Genomic DNA, 21,134 nt, shown 5'->3' with positions numbered 1-21,134 from the left:
AATGAAAAATACTATATTTATTTTAAGAACAATATTTAAAAAAAAAAAAAAAAAAAAAAAACGAATTTAAAATATTTTTAAAAATATTTTTAAAAACGAATTTAAAATATTTTTTTAGATAAATATATATAATTAAATAAATTCAAACTTAAAATTCAAAATTTTTAAAACTTGAATTAAGATGAATTTAAATAAATTAAAAAATAGAGTTTAGAGGGTAGCCTTTTAAAGTAGAGATGTGGTTTGAATCATCTTTGGGACCACTCTCTTGACTTGGTCATGGCTTGGGCCATGTCTTGAGTCTTGAGTCTTGAAACCTTGTGCCTAGAAGATCTCAACTAGTGCACATTCAATCAGCTCTTAACAACTTTGACACTACCACACATGCTTTGGAGCTGATTCATCACCTTCCACCAGCTTTCCTCTCCACTAGATCTTCCACCATAGTCAACTCCGGTCTGCTTCCTCCGGTCAGCCTCTCTGGACTGCCATGTTCAATTCATCCGGCTAATTACTGTGGTTGGGGTTGTCTGCGGTCTCTGAAGCTTGATGGCCATTGGTTCTAACTCCAAGCATTGATGATGCGCCGAAATGATGTATGCCCACTGAATCGGGCATAACTTTTTAAAGGTTGCTCGGATTGATATGATTTCACTTCCACTGGAAAGACGACTCTCTCGTCTAGAACTTTTGTGAACAACGCGGAAGCTGAATCGCAGTGGAAGGCTTTCGTACGAGTCGATCTTTGAGACGTTTCGGCAGAGATTTTGCTTGTTGCCGAGAATAGAGTAACCAGAACTTGTAACTTAGTGACCGAAAGTGTTTGTAACCAGAACGAGAGTTTAGTAACCAGAATGAGAGTTTTAGTATCCAAGAGTGAGAGAATTAGTAACCAAGAATGAGAGTTTAGTAACCAAGAGTGAAAGATTTAGTAACCAAGAGTGTATGAGTGTTTGAGTGTTTGAGTGTTTAGTGTTTAGTAAACAGAATGAGCAAAGGAATTGAAGCAGCTCCCCTTTAAGGACTGACTTCAAGACGCCATAAACCTCCAACAAGTAGATTCACAGTTCTCCCTTGTGGATTTCATGGCTACTCCAAACTGAAACTTCAAACTGCCTTGATAACCTCCATATAGAGTATCTACTCCAATGGCTCCAAGAACAGCTTCAAAACGCCATCTTTGTGGCTTCTTTTTGCAGAATTGAATACTAGCAGCTCAGATCTTGAGCCTGCTCTGATACCATGTTAGAATTTAGAGAGTGAGCTGCAAGATACACTCTACTCCAATATAAACTCACAAGAACACTTAAAGCGGAATTTGTGTGTTCATGTGTAAAGCCTTTAAGATACAACTCAATGAGAGTGTTCTTAAGGTAAAGAAGGAGTTATACACGCCAATATAAGCTGTGTATACTCAAGAATAAGTATGAGAGGCAACAGCACTCTCACACCAAAGATAACCCAATAACCCTTTAGAGTAGTTTAGAGAATAGTGAAGAGTATAGAATGAAAGAAAGGTAGAGACCAAGCATTGCCAAAGCTTGGTCTCTCCATGAGAGTATAGAGACTAGAATCTACCCATTTGAATGTATAAGAAACGATTTTGGTAAAGGGAAAAAACCCCCCCATTGGAGAGCTTAAGTGTAGAGAGATCGGAGGTTAAGCTTGAAGCTTCATGAGCCTTCTTTGAACTTCAACATTCTCATTGGATCTTCCTCTCTAATAGTTTTCTTGGTTTTAGCCTGTTTTGGGACAAAATGGGTATAAGTGGCTTTTAAACTATCCACATCTATCTCAAACTCTTAGAATTAGTTAGTTGCATTGGATTAAGACACATTTTAACCCCAGAAACACTAACAAAGCTGTTTGGTGCTTCTAAGCAATGTTTTCTTGGTTTTAGCCTGTTTTGGGACAAAATGGGTATAAGTGGCTTTTAAACTCTCCACATCAATCTCAAACTCTTATAATTACTCATTTGCATTGGATTAAGACACATTTTAACCCCATAAACACTAACATAGCTGTTTACAGCTTCTAAGCAATGTTTTCTTGGTTTTAGCCTGTTTTGGGACAAAATAGGTATAAGTGGCTTTTAAACTCTCCACATCCATCTCAAGCTCTTATAACTAGTCAGCTGCATTGGATTAAGACACATTTTAACCCCAGAAACACTAACATAGCTGTTTACAGCTTCTAAGCAATGTTTTCTTGGTTTTAGCCTATTTTGGGACAAAATGTGTATAAGTGGCTTTTAAACTATCCACATCAATCTCAAACTCTTATAATTAGTTAGTTGCATTGGATTAAGACACATTTTAACCCAGAAACACTAACAAAGCTGTTTAGTGCTTCTAAGCAATGTTTTTTTGGTTTTAGCCTGTTTTTGGACAAAATGGGTATAAGTGGCTTTTAAACTTTCCACATCCATCTCAAACTCTTATAAATAGTCAGCTGCATTGGATTAAGACACATTTTAACCCCAGAAATACTAACATAGCTATTTACAGCTTCTAAGCAATGTTTTCTTGGTTTTAGCCTGTTTTGGGACGAAATAAGTATAAGTGGCTTTTAAACTATCCACATCTATCTCAAACTCTTATAGTTAGTTAGTTGCATTGGATTAAGACACATTTTAACCCCGGAAACACTAACAAAGCTGTTTGGTGCTTCTAAGCAATGTTCTCTTGGTTTTAGCCTGTTTTGGGACAAAATGGGTATAAGTGGATTTTAAACTCTCCACATCAATCTCAAACTCTTATAATTAGTCATTTGCATTGGATTAAGACACATTTTAACCCCAGAAACACTAACATAGCTGTTTACAGCTTCTAAGCAATGTTTTCTTGGTTTTAGCCTGTTTTGGGACAAAATGGGTATAAGTGGCTTTTAAACTCTCCACATCAATCTCAAACTCTTATAATTACTCATTTGCATTGGATTAAGACACATTTTAACCTCAGAAACACTAACATAGCTGTTTACAGCTTCTAAGCAATGTTTTCTTGGTTTTAGCCTGTTTTGGGACAAAATGGGTATAAGTGGCTTTTAAACTTTCCACATCCATCTCAAACTCTTATAACTAGTCAGCTGCATTGGATTAAGACACATTTTAACCCCAGAAATACTAACATAGCTATTTACAGCTTCGAAGCAATGTTTTCTTGGTTTTAGCCTGTTTTGGGACAAAATGGGTATAAGTGGCTTTTAAACTATCCACATCTATCTCAAACTCTTAGAATTAGTTAGTTGCATTGGATTAAGACACATTTTAACCCCAGAAACACTAACAAAGCTGTTTGGTGCTTCTAAACAATGTTTTCTTGGTTTTAGCCTGTTTTGGGACAAAATGGGTATAAGTGGCTTTTAAACTCTCCACATCAATCTCAAACTCTTATAATTACTCATTTGCATTGGATTAAGACACATTTTAACCCCATAAACACTAACATAGCTGTTTACAGCTTCTAAGCAATGTTTTCTTGGTTTTAGCCTGTTTTGGGATAAAATGGGTATATAAGTGGCTTTTAAACTCTCCACATCCATCTCAAACACTTATAACTAGTCAGCTGCATTGAATTAAGACACATTTTAACCCCATAAACACTAACATAGTTGTTTACAGCTTCTAAGCAATGTTTCCTTGGTTTTAGCCTATTTTGGGACAAAATGTGTATAAGTGGCTTTTAAACTACCCACATCTATCTCAAACTCTTATAATTAGTTAGTTGCATTGGATTAAGACTTATTTTAACACCAGAAACACTAACAAAGCTGTTTAGTGCTTCTAAGCAATGTTTTCTTGGTTTTAGCCTGTTTTGGGACAAAATGGGTATAAGTGGCTTTCAAACTTTCCACATCCATCTCAAACTCTTATAACTTGTCAGCTGCATTGGATTAAGTCACATTTTAACCCCAGAAACACTAACATAGCTATTTACAGCTTCTAAGCAATGTTTTCTTGGTTTTAGCCTGTTTTGGGACAAAATGGGTATAAGTGGCTTTTAAACTCTCCACATCAATCTCAAACTCTTATAATTAGTCATTTGCATTGGATTAAGACACATTTTAACCCCAGAAACACGAACATAGCTGTTTACAGCTTCTAAGCAATATTTTCTTGGTTTTAGCCTGTTTTGGGACAAAATGGGTATAAGTGGCTTTTAAACTTTCCACATCTATCTCAAACTCTTATAACTAGTCAGCTGCATTGGATTAAGACACATTTTAACCCCAGAAACACTAACATAGCTATTTACAGCTTCTAAGCAATGTTTTCTTGGTTTTAGCCTGTTTTGGGAAAAAATAGGTATTAGTGGCTTTTAAACTCTCCACATCCATCTCAAACTCTTATAACTAGTCAGCTGCATTGGATTAAGACACATTTTAACCCCAGAAACACTAACATAGCTATTTACAGCTTCTATGCAATGTTTACTTGGTTTTAGCCAGTTATGGGACAAAATGGATATAAGTGGCTTTTATACTATCCACATCTATCTCAAACTCTTATAATTAGTTAGTTGCATTGGATTAAGACACATTTTAACCCCAGAAACACTAACAAAGCTGTTTGGTGCTTCTAAGCAATGTTTTCTTGGTTTTAGCCTGTTTTGGGACAAAATGGGTATAAGTGGCTTTTAAACTCTCCACATCCATCTCAAACTCTTATAATTAGTCATTTGCATTGGATTAAGACACATTTTAACCCCAGAAACACTAACGTAGCTGTTTACAGCTTCTAAGCAATGTTTTCTTGGTTTTAGCCTATTTTGGGACAAAATGGGTATAAGTGGCTTTTAAACTATCCACATCTATCTCAAACTCTTATAATTAGTTAGTTGCATTGGATTAAGACACATTTTAACCCCAGAAACACTAACAAAGCTGTTTAGTGCTTCTAAGCAATGTTTTCTTGGTATTAGCCTGTTTTGGGACAAAATGGGTATAAGTGGTTTTTAAAATTTCCACATCCATCTCAAACTCTTATAACTAGTCAGCTGCATTGGATTAAGACACATTTTAACCCCAGAAACACTAACATAGCTATTTACAGCTTCTAAGCAATATTTTCTTGGTTTTAGCCTGTTTTGGGACAAAATGGTTATAAGTGGCTTTTAAACTCTCCACATCCATCTCAAACTCTTATAACTAGTCAGCTGCATTGGATTAAGACACATTTTAACCCCAGAAACACTAACATAGCTATTTACAGCTTCTAAGCAATGTTTTCTTGGTTTTAGCCTGTTTTGGGACAAAATGGGTATAAGTGGCTTTTAAACTATCCACGTCTATCTCAAACTCTTATAATTAGTTAGTTGCATTGGATTAAGACAAATTTTAACCCCAGAAACACTAACAAAGCTGTTTAGTGCTTCTAAGCAATGTTTTTTTGGTTTTAGCCTGTTTTGGGACAGAATGGGTATAAGTGGCTTTTAAACTTTCCACATCCATCTCAAACTCTTATAACTTGTCAGCTGCATTGGATTAAGACACATTTTAACCCCAGAAACACTAACATAGCTATTTACAGCTTCTATGCAATGTTTACTTGGTTTTAGCCAGTTATGGGACAAAATGGATATAAGTGGCTTTTATACTATCCACATCTATCTCAAACTCTTATAATTAGTTAGTTGCATTGGATTAAGACACATTTTAACCCCAGAAACACTAACAAAGCTGTTTGGTGCTTCTAAGCAATGTTTTCTTGGTTTTAGCCTGTTTTGGGACAAAATGGGTATAAGTGGCTTTTAAACTCTCCACATCCATCTCAAACTCTTATAATTAGTCATTTGCATTGGATTAAGACACATTTTAACCCCAGAAACACTAACGTAGCTGTTTACAGCTTCTAAGCAATGTTTTCTTGGTTTTAGCCTATTTTGGGACAAAATGGGTATAAGTGGCTTTTAAACTATCCACATCTATCTCAAACTCTTATAATTAGTTAGTTGCATTGGATTAAGACACATTTTAACCCCAGAAACACTAACAAAGCTGTTTAGTGCTTCTAAGCAATGTTTTCTTGGTATTAGCCTGTTTTGGGACAAAATGGGTATAAGTGGCTTTTAAACTTTCCACATCCATCTCAAACTCTTATAACTAGTCAGCTGCATTGGATTAAGACACATTTTAACCCCAGAAACACTAACATAGCTATTTACAGCTTCTAAGCAATGTTTTCTTGGTTTTAGCCTGTTTTGGGACAAAATGGTTATAAGTGGCTTTTAAACTCTCCACATCCATCTCAAACTCTTATAACTAGTCAGCTGCATTGGATTAAGACACATTTTAACCCCAGAAACACTAACATAGCTATTTACAGCTTCTAAGCAATGTTTTCTTGGTTTTAGCCTGTTTTGGGACAAAATGGGTATAAGTGGCTTTTAAACTATCCACGTCTATCTCAAACTCTTATAATTAGTTAGTTGCATTGGATTAAGACAAATTTTAACCCCAGAAACACTAACAAAGCTGTTTAGTGCTTCTAAGCAATGTTTTTTTGGTTTTAGCCTGTTTTGGGACAGAATGGGTATAAGTGGCTTTTAAACTTTCCACATCCATCTCAAACTCTTATAACTTGTCAGCTGCATTGGATTAAGACACATTTTAACCCCAGAAACACTAACATAGCTATTTACAGCTTCTATGCAATGTTTACTTGGTTTTAGCCAGTTATGGGACAAAATGGATATAAGTGGCTTTTATACTATCCACATCTATCTCAAACTCTTATAATTAGTTAGTTGCATTGGATTAAGACACATTTTAACCCCAGAAACACTAACAAAGCTGTTTGGTGCTTCTAAGCAATGTTTTCTTGGTTTTAGCCTGTTTTGGGACAAAATGGGTATAAGTGGCTTTTAAACTCTCCACATCCATCTCAAACTCTTATAATTAGTCATTTGCATTGGATTAAGACACATTTTAACCCCAGAAACACTAACGTAGCTGTTTACAGCTTCTAAGCAATGTTTTCTTGGTTTTAGCCTATTTTGGGACAAAATGGGTATAAGTGGCTTTTAAACTATCCACATCTATCTCAAACTCTTATAATTAGTTAGTTGCATTGGATTAAGACACATTTTAACCCCAGAAACACTAACAAAGCTGTTTAGTGCTTCTAAGCAATGTTTTCTTGGTATTAGCCTGTTTTGGGACAAAATGGGTATAAGTGGCTTTTAAACTTTCCACATCCATCTCAAACTCTTATAACTAGTCAGCTGCATTGGATTAAGACACATTTTAACCCCAGAAACACTAACATAGCTATTTACAGCTTCTAAGCAATGTTTTCTTGGTTTTAGCCTGTTTTGGGACAAAATGGTTATAAGTGGCTTTTAAACTCTCCACATCCATCTCAAACTCTTATAACTAGTCAGCTGCATTGGATTAAGACACATTTTAACCCCAGAAACACTAACATAGCTATTTACAGCTTCTAAGCAATGTTTTCTTGGTTTTAGCCTGTTTTGGGACAAAATGGGTATAAGTGGCTTTTAAACTATCCACGTCTATCTCAAACTCTGATAATTAGTTAGTTGCATTGGATTAAGACAAATTTTAACCCCAGAAACACTAACAAAGCTGTTTAGTGCTTCTAAGCAATGTTTTTTTGGTTTTAGCCTGTTTTGGGACAGAATGGGTATAAGTGGCTTTTAAACTTTCCACATCCATCTCAAACTCTTATAACTTGTCAGCTGCATTGGATTAAGACACATTTTAACCCCAGAAACACTAACATAGCTATTTACAGCTTCTATGCAATGTTTACTTGGTTTTAGCCAGTTATGGGACAAAATGGATATAAGTGGCTTTTATACTATCCACATCTATCTCAAACTCTTATAATTAGTTAGTTGCATTGGATTAAGACACATTTTAACCCCAGAAACACTAACAAAGCTGTTTGGTGCTTCTAAGCAATGTTTTCTTGGTTTTAGCCTGTTTTGGGACAAAATGGGTATAAGTGGCTTTTAAACTCTCCACATCCATCTCAAACTCTTATAATTAGTCATTTGCATTGGATTAAGACACATTTTAACCCCAGAAACACTAACGTAGCTGTTTAGTGCTTCTAAACAATGTTTTCTTGGTTTTAGCCTGTTTTGGGACAAAATGGGTATAAGTGGCTTTTAAACTATCCACGTCTATCTCAAACTCTTATAATTAGTTAGTTGCATTGGATTAAGACAAATTTTAACCCCAGAAACACTAACAAAGCTGTTTAGTGCTTCTAAGCAATGTTTTTTTGGTTTTAGCCTGTTTTGGGACAGAATGGGTATAAGTGGCTTTTAAACTTTCCACATCCATCTCAAACTCTTATAACTTGTCAGCTGCATTGGATTAAGACACATTTTAACCCCAGAAACACTAACATAGCTATTTACAGCTTCTATGCAATGTTTACTTGGTTTTAGCCAGTTATGGGACAAAATGGATATAAATGGCTTTTATACTATCCACATCTATCTCAAACTCTTATAATTAGTTAGTTGCATTGGATTAAGACACATTTTAACCCCAGAAACACTAACAAAGCTGTTTGGTGCTTCTAAGCAATGTTTTCTTGGTTTTAGCCTGTTTTGGGACAAAATGGGTATAAGTGGCTTTTAAACTCTCCACATCCATCTCAAACTCTTATAATTAGTCATTTGCATTGGATTAAGACACATTTTAACCCCAGAAACACTAACGTAGCTGTTTACAGCTTCTAAGCAATGTTTTCTTGGTTTTAGCCTGTTTTGGGACAAAATGGGTATAAGTGGCTTTTAAACTATCCACATCTATCTCAAACTCTTATAATTAGCTAGTTGCATTGGATTAAGACACATTTTAACCCCAGAAACACTAACAAAGCTGTTTAGTGCTTCTAAGCAATGTTTTCTTGGTATTAGCCTATTTTGGGACAAAATGGGTATAAGTGGCTTTTAAACTTTCCACATCTATCTCAAACTCTTATAACTAGTCAGCTGCATTGGATTAAGACACATTTTAACCCCAGAAACACTAACATAGCTATTTACAGCTTCTAAGCAATGTTTTCTTGGTTTTAGCCTGTTTTGGGAAAAAATAGGTATTAGTGGCTTTTAAACTCTCCACATCCATCTCAAACTCTTATAACTAGTCAGCTGCATTGGATTAAGACACATTTTAACCCCAGAAACACTAACATAGCTATTTACAGCTTCTATGCAATGTTTACTTGGTTTTAGCCAGTTATGGGACAAAATGGATATAAGTGGCTTTTATACTATCCACATCTATCTCAAACTCTTATAATTAGTTAGTTGCATTGGATTAAGACACATTTTAACCCCAGAAACACTAACAAAGCTGTTTGGTGCTTCTAAGCAATGTTTTCTTGGTTTTAGCCTGTTTTGGGACAAAATGGGTATAAGTGGCTTTTAAACTCTCCACATCCATCTCAAACTCTTATAATTAGTCATTTGCATTGGATTAAGACACATTTTAACCTCAGAAACACTAACGTAGCTGTTTACAGCTTCTAAGCAATGTTTTCTTGGTTTTAGCCTATTTTGGGACAAAATGGGTATAAGTGGCTTTTAAACTATCCACATCTATCTCAAACTCTTATAATTAGTTAGTTGCATTGGATTAAGACACATTTTAACCCCAGAAACACTAACAAAGCTGTTTAGTGCTTCTAAGCAATGTTTTCTTGGTATTAGCCTGTTTTGGGACAAAATGGGTATAAGTGGCTTTTAAACTTTCCACATCCATCTCAAACTCTTATAACTAGTCAGCTGCATTTATGAACCGGCACACACACTTGTCCGTACGACCGTACGGACGTCCGTACGACCGTACGGACGTCCGTACGACCGTACGGACGTCCGTACGACCAACCAACGGGCCATCCTCAAATAGAAGTCTTCATGAGCCCAATCCACCAAAGAGATCCTCCAACGGTCGCCATTCATCTCGATCCTTCCTTTGTAGCCGTTGGAGCAAGTTGTAAGAGAGAAGAGGAGATCACATGTCAGAATAAGGAGATGTCGCTTTCTCCTCATATTAGTGTGCATAGGATCCTAAGAGAATATCCTATTTGTATATGTCTTTAAATAGTTTGTAAGTATCATACTAATAGAAGTAAGAAAAGAGTTTATTCTCTTTCTCCAACACTCTCTCTCTCAATCGTTCACTCTCCTCACTCCTTACACGATTTCACTCTCTTCCATAATCTCTTGATTACTCTACTCTCAAACTTACATGGTATCAGAGCAGATTTGATTCTGTTCTTGCCTCAAATCTCCATCACTCCCTTCCGCATTCTCTTTCTTGTTCTTGAAATTTCTTGTTCTTGAATCTTCTTTCTTTAACCGTTGGACAATAGCTTTAACCAACGGTCTCTTCATCTTTTTCCATGGAAACTACCAAAACTCTCATTGTTCCAGTTACTCTCAAGGGAGAGAATTACTTACTGTGGGCTAGAACCACAAAGACAGCCCTATGCGGCCGAGGACTTTGGTCCCATGTTGAGACGAGCGAAGCTCCTAGTGGCGAGACCACCAAAGACGGCAAGGATCTTGTCGATGAGAAGAACAAGTGGTTTCAAGAAGATCAGGGAGTCCTAGCTATCATTCAAAACTCCCTAGATGCACCTATACTTGAAGCTTACTCTTATTGCGAGACAGCAAAAGACTTGTGGGACACTCTCAAGAATGTTTTTGGGAATGTTACAAATGTAAACCGAATTTTTGAGATTAAGAGGGCCATCAACAACCTCAACCAAGAAGACATGGAGTTCACCAAGCACTTTGGGAAGTTTAGGTCCCTTTGGGCTGAACTAGAGATGCTCCGGCCGGCGACTATAGATCCGGCCATTCTGAATGAGAGGCGTGAACAAGATAAGGTGTTCGGCCTTCTCTTGACCTTGAACCCCTCCTACAATGACCTTATCAAGCATATTCTACGGTCGGACAAGCTCCCTAGCCTTGATGATGTCTGTAACCAAATTCAAAAGGAGCATGGCTCCATGGGATTGTTTGGCGGCAAGGGAGAACTTGTGACCGCTAACAAAGCTGAGACAGCATCAGCAAACAAGGGCTACTACAAGCCGGAGGACAAGAACAACCCGCCATTTTGTGAGCATTGTAAGAAGCTTGGTCACTTCAAGAGCCGCTGCTGGATTCTACACCCTCATCTAGCACCACCGCCGGGTACCATCCGAGGTGGACGACCAAACCGCGGAGGACCACCGAGAGCTCATCAAGCAGTAGCCATGGGGGAGTCATCAATCTCTGAGCAACCTCAACAAGTGACCAGTGGAACTGCTCTTGCTGCAGCATCGTCCGAGCTGGTAAGGCGGTCCGACCTTGATGCGCTCATCAAAGCCATCAAAGAGGCCACCGGTAAGGCGTTTCTTGCCTCAAACAAAATTAAACCCCTCATAGTTGATTCTGGTGCATCCCATCACATGATTAGTGATTCTAGGCTAATTAGTGATATTAAACCTGCTAATGGTAATGTGATAATAGCAAATGGTGAGAAAGTACCAGTTAAAGGCATTGGAAACTTGAAACTATTTGATAAGGAGACTAAGGCATTTTATATGCCAAACTTTACTTCTAACTTGCTATCAGTTAAGAGAGCCACTACTGATTTAAATTGTTATGCTATATTTGGTCCTAACAATGTTCATTTTCAGGATATTGAGACAAGTAAGGTTCTTGGTCAAGGAGGATCCAAGGATGACCTCTATGTGCTTGAGGACTTGAACTTATCTTCTAATGCATCTTGTTTTAATTCGGTTATTATGAAACCTAGTGATTCTATTTTACATGCTAGGCTAGGACACCCTCACACAAGAGCTTTATCTTTAATATTTCCTAATGTTTCTTTTCAAAATGATGAGTGTGAGGCTTGTATTCTTGGTAAACATTGCAAGGCTGTTTTTCCTAAATCTATTACTATTTATGAAAAATGTTTTGATTTAATTCATTCTGATGTTTGGACATCTCCTTGCTTATCTAGAGATAATCAAAAGTATTTTGTGACTTTTATTGATGAAAAATCAAAATATACTTGGATAACTTTACTTCCCTCTAAGGATAGAGTCCTTGAGGCCTTTACTAATTTTCAAAATTATGTCACTAACCACTTTCATGCCAAGATTAAAATTTTGAGATCAGATAATGGTGGAGAATACACAAGCCATGCCTTTAAGCAATATCTAGCCAAACATGGAATTCTTCATCAAACTAGCTGTCCTTACACACCACAACAAAATGGAGTGGCTGAGAGAAAGAATAGGCATCTCATGGAAGTAGCAAGGTCTATGATGTTTCACACAAGGGTTCCAAAGAGGTTTTGGGGAGATGCTGTGCTAGCCGCTTGTTATCTTATTAACCGCACACCAACAAAGATCCTAAAGGATGTGTCACCATTTGAGGTATTAACGAAAGACAAACCTACATTTGATCACTTACGAGTGTTTGGTTGTGTGTGCTATGTGTTGCGACCAGGTGAGCTAAGAGACAAGCTTGATGCAAAGAGTACAAAGGCTATGTTTCTTGGCTACTCTACCACACAAAAGGGGTATAAGTGCTATGAACCTACAACAAGGAGGGTTCTAGTATCTCGTGATGTCAAGTTCATGGAGACACAAGGTTTTTACGATGAGAAGAATTGGGATGAGCTCCGTAACCTCTCTGATTCACCATCTGATCGGACGCGCAACCTCCGAGTAATCCTTGAGCGACTAGGTCTTGAAAACGATCGGATCACTACCGAGTCAGCCAGACCAGCATCACCAGAGCAACCTGAGCCATTTACTGAGCCTGAGCCTGCTACACATGCCGATGACCATACTGAGCAGCATGAGGAAGCACCCGAGTCACTCGCGGACAACACGGCCGAAACAACCGAGGAGACGGCTGAACAGCTTGAGGAGATCATTACTCCAGGACGAGCCAACTCCGAAGCTGGGGCTATAGTTCCTCTTCGGCGCAGCCAACGTATTAGGTATCCTCCTAGTCATTGGAAGAACACCCGTGTGTACTACAACAACATGGCCGTTGCTCATCCGATTCAGGCCGTGTGCACCTTGGCTCATTTTCCGATAGAGCATCAAGTGTTTCTTGGCCATATTGATGAGGATTGGATCCCCAAGACCTATGATGAGGCTAAGCAGCACAAAGTATGGAGAGATGCAGTGGATGCCGAGAATACGGCCATGGTGCAAAATCATACATGGGACGAGGCTAACTTACCCAAGGGCAAGAAGGCTGTCACCTCTCGGTATATCTTCACAATCAAATATAAGAGCAATGGGGAGATTGAACGCCACAAAGCCCGCCTAGTCGCACGAGGGTTCACGCAAACGTATGGGGAGGACTATCTTGATACGTTTGCTCCGGTGGCTAAGCTTCACACGGTTCGAGTTGTACTCTCTCTCGCCACCAACCTCGACTGGGAACTTTGGCAAATGGACGTGAAGAACGCCTTCTTGCAAGGAGAACTGGAGGATGAAGTGTATATGCGACCACCACCGGGTTTGGAGGATACTATTGGTCCGGGAAAGGTCTTGAAACTCAACAAAGCTATCTATGGCTTGAAGCAGTCACCAAGGGCTTGGTATCACAAGCTTAGCACCACACTCCTTGACAAAGGCTTTCGCAAATCCGAAGCTGACCACACCTTGTTCACCTTACCAAGCGCCAAAGGTATAGTAGTCATTCTAGTGTATGTTGATGATATCATCATCACTGGAAGTGACTCGGTAGGTATTCAAGACTCTAAAACATTCTTGAAATCAGTTTTTGATATTAAAGATCTTGGAGAGTTGAAATACTTTCTTGGGATAGAAGTTTATAGATCAAATGAAGGGTTATTGTTGTCTCAAAGAAAGTATGCACTAGACTTATTGAGTGAAACAGGAAAACTAGGAGCTAAGGCAGTAACAACGCCCCTAGAAGAGAATTACAAGGATGGAGGACAGGGGGAGCTTGACACCGCTCCATTCGAGGACGTTAGCCTCTACCGGCGGCTAGTCGGTAAGCTCATTTATTTGACTATCACACGGCCTGACATTTGCTTTGCCGTGAACCAGGTAAGCCAGCATATGAAGAACCCCACCGTGCACCATTGGAACATGCTGACACGGATCCTCAAGTACATCAAGGGCTCACCCGGCCAAGGCATATGGATGGGACGCAACAAGAGCACTGAGTTGGTAGGCTACTGCGACGCTGACTATGCCGGAGATCGTGGGGACCGACGCTCAACCACAGGCTATTGCACGTTCCTTGGAGGGAACCTGGTCACATGGAAGAGCAAGAAGCAAAAGGTCGTCTCACTCTCAAGTGCCGAATCCGAGTATAGAGCTATGAGGAAGCTAACGACGGAGCTAATGTGGCTGAAGATGTTACTCAAGGATCTTGGAATAGAATCAACAAAGCCGATCACCATGCACTGTGATAACGAAGCAGCCATTCATATAGCAACCAATTCAGTGTTCCATGAGCGGACCAAGCACATTGAAGTGGATTGCCATAAGGTCCGAGAACAAATCAAGCTTGGAGTTGTCTTACCTTGCCATACCGAAAGCAAAGAACAACTTGCAGACGTCCTGACTAAAGCTGCGAGCCCCCAAGTGTGTGAATACATCCATCCTAAGCTTGGCCTCCTAAACCTCACTCGGCCATGACTTGCTTTGTTTTGGCGCCTACACTCTTTTTCCCTTAAGTATAGTTTTCCCAAGAGGTTTTTCTATACTAAGGTTTTTTTTAATGAGGTGGGTGCCTATGTTGTCAAGCTTGACTAGTTCCCCAAGTCAAGCTTGAGGGGGAGTATGAACCGGCACACACACTTGTCCGTACGACCGTACGGACGTCCGTACGACCAACCAACGGGCCATCCTCAAATAGAAGTCTTCATGAGCCCAATCCACCAAAGAGATCCTCCAACGGTCGCCATTCATCTCGATCCTTCCTTTGTAGCCGTTGGAGCAAGTTGTAAGAGAGAAGAGGAGATCACATGTTAGAATAAGGAGATGTCGCTTTCTCCTCATATTAGTGTGCATAGGATCCTAAGAGAATATCCTATTTGTATATGTCTTTAAATAGTTTGTAAGTATCATACTAATAGAAGTAAGAAAAGAGTTTATTCTCTTTCTCCAACACTCTCTCTCTCAATCGTTCACTCTCCTCACTCCTTACACGATTTCACTCTCTTCCATAATCTCTTGATTACTCTACTCTCAAACTTACAGCATTGGATTAAGACACATTTTAACCCCAGAAACACTAACATAGCTATTTACAGCTTCTAAGCAATGTTTTCTTGGTTTTAGCCTGTTTTGGGACAAAATGGTTATAAGTGGCTTTTAAACTATCCACGTCTATCTCAAACTCTTAGAATTAGTTAGTTGCATTGGATTAAGACACATTTTAACCCCAGAAACACTAACAAAGCTGTTTGGTGCTTCTAAGCAATGTTTTCTTGGTTTTAGCCTGTTTTGGGACAAAATGGGTATAAGTGGCTTTTAAACTCTCCACATCAATCTCAAACTCTTATAATTACTCATTTGCATTGGATTAAGACACATTTTAACCCCATAAACACTAACATAGCTGTTTACAGCTTCTAAGCAATGTTTTCTTGGTTTTAGCCTGTTTTGGGATAAAATGGGTATATAAGTGGCTTTTAAACTCTCCACATCCATCTCAAACACTTATAACTAGTCAGCTGCATTGAATTAAGACACATTTTAACCCCATAAACACTAACATAGTTGTTTACAGCTTCTAAGCAATGTTTCCTTGGTTTTAGCCTATTTTGGGACAAAATGTGTATAAGTGGCTTTTAAACTACCCACATCTATCTCAAACTCTTATAATTAGTTAGTTGCATTGGATTAAGACTTATTTTAACACCAGAAACACTAACAAAGCTGTTTAGTGCTTCTAAGCAATGTTTTCTTGGTTTTAGCCTGTTTTGGGACAAAATGGGTATAAGTGGCTTTCAAACTTTCCACATCCATCTCAAACTCTTATAACTTGTCAGCTGCATTGGATTAAGTCACATTTTAACCCCAGAAACACTAACATAGCTATTTACAGCTTCTAAGCAATGTTTTCTTGGTTTTAGCCTGTTTTGGGACAAAATGGGTATAAGTGGCTTTTAAACTCTCCACATCAATCTCAAACTCTTATAATTAGTCATTTGCATTGGATTAAGACACATTTTAACCCCAGAAACACGAACATAGCTGTTTACAGCTTCTAAGCAATGTTTTCTTGGTTTTAGCCTATTTTGGGACAAAATGTGTATAAGTGGCTTTTAAACTATCCACATCAATCTCAAACTCTTATAATTAGTTAGTTGCATTGGATTAAGACACATTTTAACCCCAGAAACACTAACAAAGCTGTTTAGTGCTTCTAAGCAATGTTTTCTTGGTTTTAGCCTGTTTTGGGACAAAATGGGTATAAGTGGCTTTTAAACTTTCCACATCCATCTCAAACTCTTATAACTAGTCAGCTGCATTGGATTAAGACACATTTTAACCCCAGAAATATTAACATAGCTATTTACAGCTTCTAAGCAATGTTTTCTTGGTTTTAGCCTGTTTTGGGACAAAATGGGTATAAGTGGCTTTTAAACTATCCACATCTATCTCAAACTCTTATAATTAGTTAGTTGCATTGGATTAAGACACATTTTAACCCCAGAAACACTAACAAAGCTGTTTGGTGCTTCTAAGCAATGTTTTCTTGGTTTTAGCCTGTTTTGGGACAAAATGGGTATAAGTGGCTTTTAAACTCTCCACATCAATCTCAAACTCTTATAATTACTCATTTGCATTGGATTAAGACACATTTTAACCCCATAAACACTAACATAGCTGTTTACAGCTTCTAAGCAATGTTTTCTTGGTTTTAGCCTGTTTTGGGACAAAATGGGTATAAGTGGCTTTTAAACTCTCCACATCCATCTCAAACACTTATAACTAGTCAGCTGCATTGAATTAAGACACATTTTAACCCCAGAAACACTAACATAGCTGTTTACAGCTTCTAAGCAATGTTTTCTTGGTTTTAGCCTATTTTGGGACAAAATGTGTATAAGTGGCTTTTAAACTACCCACATCTATCTCAAACTCTTATAATTAGTTAGTTGCATTGGATTAAGACTTATTTTAACCCCAGAAACACTAACAAAGCTGTTTAGTGCTTCTAAGCAATGTTTTCTTGGTTTTAGCCTGTTTTGGGACAAAATGGGTATAAGTGGCTTTTAAACTTTCCACATCCATCTCAAACTCTTATAACTAGTCAGCTGCATTGGATTAAGACACATTTTAACCCCAGAAATACTAACATAGCTATTTACAGCTTCTAAGCAATGTTTTCTTGGTTTTAGCCTGTTTTGGGACAAAATTTGATAAGTGGCTTTTAAACTATCCACATCAATCTCAAACTCTTATAATTAGTTAGTTGCATTGGATTAAGACACATTTTAACCCCAGAAACACTAACATAGCTGTTTACAGCTTCTAAGCAATGTTTTCTTGGTTTTAGCCTGTTTTGGGACAAAATGGGTATAAGTGGCTTTTAAACTCTCCACATCCATCTCAAACACTTATAACTAGTCAGCTGCATTGAATTAAGACACATTTTAACCCCAGAAACACTAACATAGCTGTTTACAGCTTCTAAGTGTTGGGATTTCAAGAGAGATGGCTCTTGACAAAGGAGAGACAACTCCCAAGGATTGAATCTCCTTATACCCACAACAAACTAGCTCATTCTCAAGGGGGAAGGAGAGGACATCAACTTGTGATGAACTCCCCACAAACAACCTCAATAGACCCCAAATACTAGATATAAATCGGATCTATGAGGAACAAACAGCCTAGTTTGAGACTTATCCTCTTCTAGTATCACAACACTCAAGTTTGTGTACTTAGGAGAAAGAGGATTAAGAATCAGTAATCTAGGCTATATAAAACAGTAAATAAGGAAGATTTTAGGTGGATTTGAGAAGAGAATAGGCTGCCTTAAGGGCAGCCCCTAAATCGTTTACCCTAATCTCTCTACATTGGTGACATGAACAAGAACACAAGGTAGAGAGAGGAAAAATCGTTTCTCTTCTTTTATTCAATATTATTGTTGTGTTGTTACATATGAGAGTGTATGCAATGTAATATATGAGTACAAAATGTTATATGACCGTTAGAGAGAGAAGAAGGGAGATAGGGACATAAAGTGGTCTTCTCTTGGGCAAGACAATGGTGAAAGGGACAGCTCCTTCCTTCACCAACCAAAGGCCACGTGATTCTTCCTTCCCTTCCTTCCTTGTGCGCTTTTCCCTTCTTCTTCTTCCCATTGGCCTCTCTTTTCTTCTCTTCTTCCCATGGGCCTCTCTCTCTTGTAAGGCCTTGTTTTCCTTCTCTCAAACTCGGCCTTTCTCTTGTGAGGCCCCTTGGACCAAGCGCAGGCCGTACGGACGTAACAGGCCGAGACCGTACGGACGGGCCTGTACGGACGGGCCTGTACGGACGGGCCTGTACGGACGGACCTGTACGGACGGGCATCTTCATGGGCCTTCTCTTCCTGGTGTTCACGGCCTACCTGGCCGCTCACCGGACATGGGTCCGTTCACGGACACGGTACATGGTACCGGACACGGCCTTTACATGGCCTTTCCGGCCTTTCTTCTCTTCTTCCAAGGCTCGGCCTTACCGGCCTTTCTTCTCTTCTTCCAAGGCTCGGCCTTACCGGCCTCTCCTCCTTGGTACATTCTAATACTCCCCCGCACGCTTGATCGGCGGGACACCATGGGGACCAAAGATCAAGAGTGGAGTAGTGTAGTCTACCTCATTAAAAAAACCTCAACAAAGAAAACCTCTTGGGATAAAACTTTGTTAGAGGGAAAAAGAGTATAGCCTTCACTATCCATGATGTCCCTTGACCTTGGTTTATAAGGAACTAGCTCTCTTCTCTTCATGACTTGAACCGCTACTTCTCCTTAGCCCACCTTGCCTTTGGCACCTTCCTTATGATCTCCATCCTTGCACCTTTAGAATTTCTTTGAGGCTCTCATAGTCTCCTTTACCCTTTAAACAAGTGATAAAGAAGAAAAGTGTAAGTGTATGCTATGAGGAATATCAAAGTAAATTTCTATAAGTGTGACAATTTAAGAAAAATCATATGGAAGTGTAAAGACTAGCAATGGAACTAAAAATAATTAGGAATTTAAATAGAGTAGGGTTTAGAGCACAGCCTTTTGGTGTTTTGATGAATAGGAAGGAGAGAGGCTGATCATTGATGCGGTTTGGACCTCTCTTCTTGAGACCGCTACAGACTGATATACGCCCACTGAATCGGGCATAACTTTTGATCGGTTGCTCGGATTGGTATGATTTCACTTTCACTGGCAAGATGACTCTCTGGTCTCGAACTTTGGTGAAGAACGCGGAAGCTGAATCGCAGTGGAAGGGTTTCGTCCGAGTCGATCTTTGAGACGTCTCGGCAAGGACTTGCTTGTTGCCGAGAGTTTGGAACAGGGAATGTGAGGGGCGGCGAGTTTAAGTATAACGTCTATCTCCCCCGTACCATTGACTTGATGATGAGCTGACATCTCATCATTTTCCTTGAAACCTTGTGCTTGACCTCCCTTAAAGTCTTGTGCACATCCGATCAGCACCTTGGCACTAATACACATGTCCTTGGGCTGATTCATCACCTTCCACCAGCTCTCTCCACTAGAACTTCCTCCATAGCTTTATCTCTCTCGGTCAGCCTTAAATAGACCACCTCGCTCAAAAGAGTCTTCTGCTCTCCTCGGATGAGTCTAACCGCCGGAGTTTAATACCCAAAGCTTTATCTCTCTCGGTCAGCTTAATAGGTTACCTCGCTCAAAAGAGTCTTCTGCTCTCCTCGGGTAAACCTGACCGCCGGAGTTTATTACTATGGTGGTGAAACGTGTGGTCTAAGAAGCTTGATGGCCATTGGTTCTAACTCCAAGCATTGTGCTGCGCCTTCTCATGGCTTCTTTGTAGCCTTCAACCTCGCCACTTCTTCTTGAGATAGCAAGTGAGCTCCACACAATCTTCAAGTTTGAAACTGAAACCAAAATTTAATGGGACAGATTCTAAACAAGAGATTGTTAGGGGTTAGAGTATAGAGTGTAGAGTAGAGTATAGAGTGTAAATGGAGAATAAGTAACCAAAGAGAGTATAATAGAGTATATATATAAGAGAATGGGGGGTAGTATAAGATGAGTGGAGAGTAGAATAGAGAATTTGCTCAAGAGTTCTTATGGACAGAGTTATACTCTGTTTTCTTGAGTTTGCAGAAGCTTTGACAGCCAAGAGCATCCAACATTCAACAAGACTTTGGTGCTTTAATGGCTGAAACACATGGACCGTTTGGAAAATTAATTTCTCCAACGGTTTGGACCTAACTCATGGTAGAATCACTTAAACAAAGTGTTCTCCAAGATCTTAAGGCTTTAGATCCACGAAAATAACATATAGAAGATGTTTTTCGTGGTCCCAAGCAAAGAAGAAACAACAAAAGCCTTTGGAACAACCTATTGTCCAACGGTTAAAAGAATGCATCTTTGAACAGCTTTAGTCTAGTTGACCAAGCGGACATGAGATGCGAAAATTAAGATCTCTCTCTTCTTCAAGCTTGGATCTGGACACACCATAGGGCCAGAAACAAAGCTTTCTCAACATTGAGAAGAAGAAGTAGCGATTTAGTAATTAAGCCTTTAAAGGAAATTTAACAAAAGCAAAATTAAACCTTTAGAGGAAAATTAACTAAATCCTAAGAGAGCTAAATCCTAAGAATTTCGTGCCTCATACAAGCACACAAGAACCGTGAATCCTCACCATGAACAACACAATTTGCTCAATGGTTCATCACTTCCCACACATCCCAAAATAAACAAAGCTATTACCAAATCGGTAAAGCTTAAGGATGGGGCTTGTAAAATCGATTTCTTTCCACACACTTGGTCTACAAATTCTAACAAGACAAGAGACCAAGCTTACTCAACAATGAGCTGCTAGAGAATCGATTTAATCAACAAAAGCAAAATTAAAGTTTTAAAGAAACTAAGCTAAGCGATTTAACACCTAGGCTAGGATTAAAACTTTAATT

Source organism: Camelina sativa, chromosome 15 (genome assembly GCF_030686135.1).
Source record: "Camelina sativa cultivar CO46 ecotype springtype chromosome 15, ASM3068613v1".
Lineage (NCBI taxonomy): Eukaryota > Viridiplantae > Streptophyta > Magnoliopsida > Brassicales > Brassicaceae > Camelina > Camelina sativa.
The sequence above is the reverse complement of the archived record's forward strand: the minus strand, read 5'-3'. Positions refer to the sequence as shown.